We start from the raw sequence: 6,215 nt of genomic DNA on the forward strand, positions 1-6,215 counted from the left end.
AGGACCATCTCATCCACTGCAGGTCTTCTTCCTCTACAGAGCCAAGATCACTTTGCATTAGCTCATGTGGAGATACTACTGCGGAGATGTTTGGTGTCTGATGTCCTCAACTGGCCCATTAAGGTCTGTGGTGTGATAGGGATGCCAATGACCCAATATGACCATGGCTCCTTGTGATGCAGACCTGGCAATTCTTGCTCCTTGAATCTATCATGCTGTCTTACTCCAGAATACACCACATATGTACTAAATATTTAATTATAACATAGACATAAATAGAATAGATATTGATGCTCATTTACTCATTTTCTCATTGTTTTCAAAGAAATCATTTTCTGCCGTTCGTGTTAAAAAAACCATCAATAAAATCACACCAGAATCAGAGCCTCAGAACATTGTGCCAGAAGCAGTGTTTGGTGTTTCCTTAGACGAACTTAAAGTAAAGAATGGATGTGCTATCCCTTATGTAGTTAAAGAAATTGTGGAACATCTTACCATTTATGGTAGGTTGATCTCCAAATCAATATAAAATGGTGTGTCTTAAAAACATACAGAAAAATGAAGTGTTAATAAAAACGAATTTTCTTTGATTGTAGGTCTGAAGCACAAGGGTCTATTAAGAATCTCTGGTTCAATAAACAAGGTAAAGGCATTGAAAGCAAAATATGATAAAGGAGAGAAGGTGGACCTACGTCAAGATGGAGATATAGATAGTGTAGCTAGTCTCCTCAAACTCTTCCTGCAAGAACTCCCAGAGGCTATAATCCCAGAAAATATCCAGCAGTCCTTCATTAATGTTTACAAAGGTAAAGAAAACATTGCTAATTGCAAAGATTATTCATTCAAAATAGCACACTTAGTATCTAAGCTTAGCGGCTAATGCCCATTGTTTTTGCTACATATCACACAAATTGAATTACTTTCAATATAAAAACGGTCCCTTTATGTTTAAAGTGCCTTTTAAAGCAGTATGCTGAGGCTGTGCTGGCTTGGAATAAATGGAATGAATGATCAATGATCTCCCTTGTAACTGGCCCATTGATCATTGGGACACTGAGCTGGCCTGATTGCCCCAGAGAATGATCTGCTCCCCGATTTTGCGGTAGAGGGACTACTGCTCCCCTACACTTGCAGCCCTATGCCAAGGACTTGGTGGCCTGTGGCAGAATATGTCACTGGTTGTACTCCTCACATGACCAGCCTGGAATGACTAGAGAGCCACTTTTCCAGGGTCACTTTGAGACACATAGTGAATGGGGGTTAAAGGAAACCTCTTAAATTCCATATTTTCCCTAATTTGTTCACGTACATATAGCATATTAACTAGTTTTGTTTTAATTTCTACTCAGGTTTACAGAAATTACCTAAATTCTGATTTTAAGTCTATGTAGCATGACACAATGCTTACAGCAGGATTCTAATATAAATGTAAAGTAACTCACTTTGCCCTCGGTAAATGTCAAATGTGGGAATATGAATGTATATACATTTAAAAAATGAAAATGAAATATTAAAGATAATAGTAACACAAGCGATTGATTGATTGCATTATGACAGTTTCTCAAAACATTCCCCTTGAAAGATAAATCTCCCCAATCCCACATATTTTGATGTAAACGTCAATTTTTCAGCATACCTCACCCAGTTTCCCCCTGTGCCCTGACTATTTCTATTAAATATTATTGCATAAGGCTGTGGGAGGCAGTAATATTCTAAATGCTTAGTTTTCCCATCTTCACATTTTAATAACATATCTTAAAATTACATATTGTGTTAAATGCACAGAACAAAGAAAAACATGTATGCCTTCAGAGAAAAAATAGTAATCTTACTGATACTAATACTTTATGATTATAGCACACAGACAAAATGAAGACGAATGTACAGAAGAGCTAAAAATTTTAATAAAAGGTCTTAATGACGCACATTTTAATGTGCTTCACTATCTGTGCACCTTCTTAATCAAAGTGGCTTCCTATAGTGAAGTAAACTACATGACCTTGGAGAACCTTTCTGTTGTATTCGGCCCAAGCTTTTTAAGGTAAGTTTCCCATACTTCAATTAATGCTGTTTCCTTTGAAGTCCAGTAAACAAACATGCATTTGCCGGCCACATGTTCTGGCCTAGGCCTACTAGGACTAAGGCGGCAAGTCCAGAGGGGTGGAAGGTCTCCCCCTTGGACGGTCAGGCCCTTGGTGTGTCACTGCTCAATGGGCCACACAGAAGAGAGATCTCCGATCTCCCCGACCAGCCTGACCCAGGGCAGTGTGAAAGGTAAATACATCTGTGTTATCAACATATAAACATAACAGTAATTATTACAATCACTACTATTTTTTGTACCTTAAGCATTAGCATACATGGCTACTACAACATATACTAAAATTAATAAAAAAAAATGTCATGGAGATTACTTTTAAAAGTTGCCTTATTACCATAGTGACCAGAGGATTGTTCCTGTTGACTGGACCATTTCATTGGTTGCTATGGCGATAGCAATTCTAATTTTAGGAAGAGTTTCATTGGAAAAGGCAAAGCTGGAGATGTTGGGTAGAAGAGGCAATGTTGAAGATACTGTTGGGCTTTATCATAGATGTTTCAGTAGGGGTTTGAATGCCATATGGATTAAAGGTAAAGTGAAAGTTGTGCAAGAAAGTTTAGAGAATGGGTAACAAACTAGCCATTATGATTTGGAGTAGAATTAATCCACTATTAATGGAGCATCGTGTATAATAAGTGCTGGTATTATCATATATTAGGTCCCAGTTAACAGAAATGTGATGTGTGATCTCTCTATTCTACATATAATGACAATGTTTACAATGTATTGCTAAGGTTATTAACTAACCCAGTTTTTTTGGACAGGGTGCGATTCAGCCCTAATGTACATGAGGAACAGGCTCTATGCAATGCTTTATTACTGCATATACTTAAGAACTGTGACAAGTTGTGCGGAGAGTTTGTGACAACTCATATTGTACCAAAGGTAAGAGTATGCCATTTCCCCAAATTCTACATATTATATGACACGAACATACTATTCTCATGGGGCTGGTTTTCCCATAAGACAGACTAGGTTCTTACTTATCTACGTGTTTTCCCCATGTCCTTCTCAGGGCAGAGATCTGATGTCATGTCCAACCTTGGAATGAGAAAGAGGTCCTTGGGGTGGCTCGAGTTGCCTAGGCCAGCTCTGTACACTGACCGCCATAAATACAAATCTGGCAACCAAGGGATGTAAAAAGCTATGTGAGATGCAGGTCTCACAAATAGCTCATGCTGCTTTTTGACCCTCAGAACAAATTTATCATACAGAATATAACACAATAAAAATCTAAATTCCATCTTACTTTTCTTTGATTTTCATCTCCATGTAGGGAAGGTGCTAAAAATAATTAACAGAAAGCAAGAATCATACCTTATTTTGCCCTTTGCTACTTTCAAAATTAATAGCCAGTCATTGTTTGATAAATCCTGGCATTTCAGAGTATTTTGTTGAACAGGAAGCTTTTTTCCGTGATGTCGACGAGTCATGTCTGGGGTTATTCTGATGTCACTTCATTTTCTTAACCTTGTGTTTTACCTCACTCAAGGTGCAACATATGATCCAAGTAGATATCTAATCGTGAAAATGATTTATTCGTTTTGGGTTATTGCTATCCAACTCTTCATTTTTAAAAAAAAAAAATCAACAACAGGAATGTCTGATAAATAATGCCATTTTTTAAATGTTACTTCTTACAAATCTATGAAAACATCTTATTGAACACTTCTGTTGCATTGAAACCCCATGTCAGTTTTTATAAATGTTGACCCTAGACCAAAACTCCCAGCAACTAAAATATATGTATGTTTAATATAACCTATGTTACCATGAACAAAATTAGCTAATATTTTAAAAATTACATAAATTAAATGTTCTTTGTATGAAAATGTATTCAAAACGTGCCATGTAAAAATGTGGAGCAATGCCATAGATCTGTAGAAGAGCTGGTAAGTATAACATAAAAATCTGTAGAATTTTTGGAATTTACTGTTTGTCCACCTGGGGCCAGTATTGTTCACCGTATGTATGTGAACTTATCTGCGTAAAATTGGAGACAACTTCCATTTTGTGCAGGGTGAGCATCGAGCGCCCAGGATACATTTTAAAACAATTTGATATCAGCGGACAAAAACACAATACGATCCATACCTAGAAAAAATAATATGTAGTTTTGGACAAGCAAAATAGATGTAATGCAAATAGAATAGTGAAATAAGACAATCTACTATGCGTATTGCTGAAGTATACAAAACAAATGTTTAAGGATAAAGTGTTCTTTAATTTTACACTCCTCATTGCTTAGAACATAATATCTCAATCAAGACATATGGCATTAATCTCTTTGTACAGGGCTGGATTGGGGAGTAAATTGCCCGCTGGCATTATAAGGCTGGCAGACGTTAAAAAGACATACATGCACAGGATGCACGAGGGTGCATGCTATTCTTTTGCACTTTTTGCAGCATGGAGCCATGTGTATCGGCCATACAAGTGTCGTGGTACGTGGTAGGGTCTATCAGGCCGAATGGCCAGTCCAAGCTTCTTCCCTGCTGTTCCTCTTTTGTAGAAGTTCAAAATGTTTACTGGATATTTGAGCATGGCAGCATTCAACAGCCACAAAGTGTACAATGATTTGTTTATAACCTGGACCAGTCCTGTTAATACAGAATAATAACGTGTGCTTTTGCACTACTGTAAAATCAATAGACTTTTGAATGGGTGAGGGAAAGGGTATACATCTAGGACGTGGCAATGATTAGCTATACAAGGTTTGCCACCCACTGGCACCAGACTCTCTAACCAAATATCTTTAAAATAATTAGAATGATTTCAAAATGAATAGGTCAGGCTATACGTAGATTTAATACATTATTTTAACACTAAAGGTGTGTAGGTAATGAGTATTCTACAAGGTTTCTGACTGATTTCTAGTAATAGCCATTCACTTAAAAATGGTTTACATAATAAAATAATTTTTTAAAAAATACCTTATGTGGCAAGAGTAACTACTGCATATTAGTCAAGCTACAGAAATAATTGTCATTTTCTAATAAGTATCCATTAATCTAATGCATTGATTTCTGCCACCAAATCACTAGCAATAACATGTAGAACATTAATCAGTAAGTGCCTATTTATCCTAAAGCACAATTAATGTATAGTGAACCACAATACATGCAGTAAACACTGTTACTACTCTCACAGAAAATCTTTAAGAATAATAGAATAAGTTTTTGTCATGGTTGAAATGAGTACATAACAGTGTTGAGAATACTTTTTTTAAGTGAATCATTAACCATAAAGAAGGATGTTGGCAGTAAAATACACCAATAAAATGAGTCACTGTCTAACAACATGAATAAGTATTTGATGAAGAGAGTCTGGATGAAATGTAAATATGTCTCCTAAAAATAATTATTCGTCACATAACATCTTACATTATCTATTTGTGAAAAGAAATATGTAGTGATGGTTACACAGATTATTCAACAGACCAACAAGTCTTGCACCGTTTGTGCACCATTATCTTGAGGGTTGGTAAGAGTTGGTAATCTCAATGACTAAAAAAAGTTTGAAATTGTTTTACATATCAGGACACAATAACAATCATCTGTTCCTTAGCAGGTCTAAAAATTAGGTAACTACAACCTCAGATGAACAACAACTCATGACATATTACACCAAGTTACAAAAAAAATAAGCCAAAATGAAGAAGCCATGCATGAAAAACTAAGCACACCCTTACTGCTTCCATAGAAGCAGATTAAACTGGTCATCAGAAAGCATGACCACCTATATAAAAGCTGAAGTTTGGTGGTCTGGAGCATTCAGGTGCGTGTTGATAGAATGCCTAGAAGTTAATAGTTTGCAGGCTTTTGCAAAAGGTTTTTACCTTTTTTGGCAATATAACAAATGTTCATTAAACAGTTGTAAATACATGGATAGAAGCAGAGCAAAGTCGTCAAAACATTACTGAATTGCCAACTTGGCCATGGCAGAAGATGGGGATACATATTGTAGAACTATATAAGCAGATATTGCCAGATGATAAGAGATGACACAGCAATTGTACCCTTTGAACAGGGGCGGGCTGGGCCAGAGGGCGGGGGGGGGGGGGTGTGGCTAGCTAGGGACAATACACAAGGGTGTGGGGGCATTAAGGTGACCA

This window comes from Spea bombifrons, chromosome 11 (assembly GCF_027358695.1).
Source record: "Spea bombifrons isolate aSpeBom1 chromosome 11, aSpeBom1.2.pri, whole genome shotgun sequence".
Classification (NCBI taxonomy): domain Eukaryota; kingdom Metazoa; phylum Chordata; class Amphibia; order Anura; family Pelobatidae; genus Spea; species Spea bombifrons.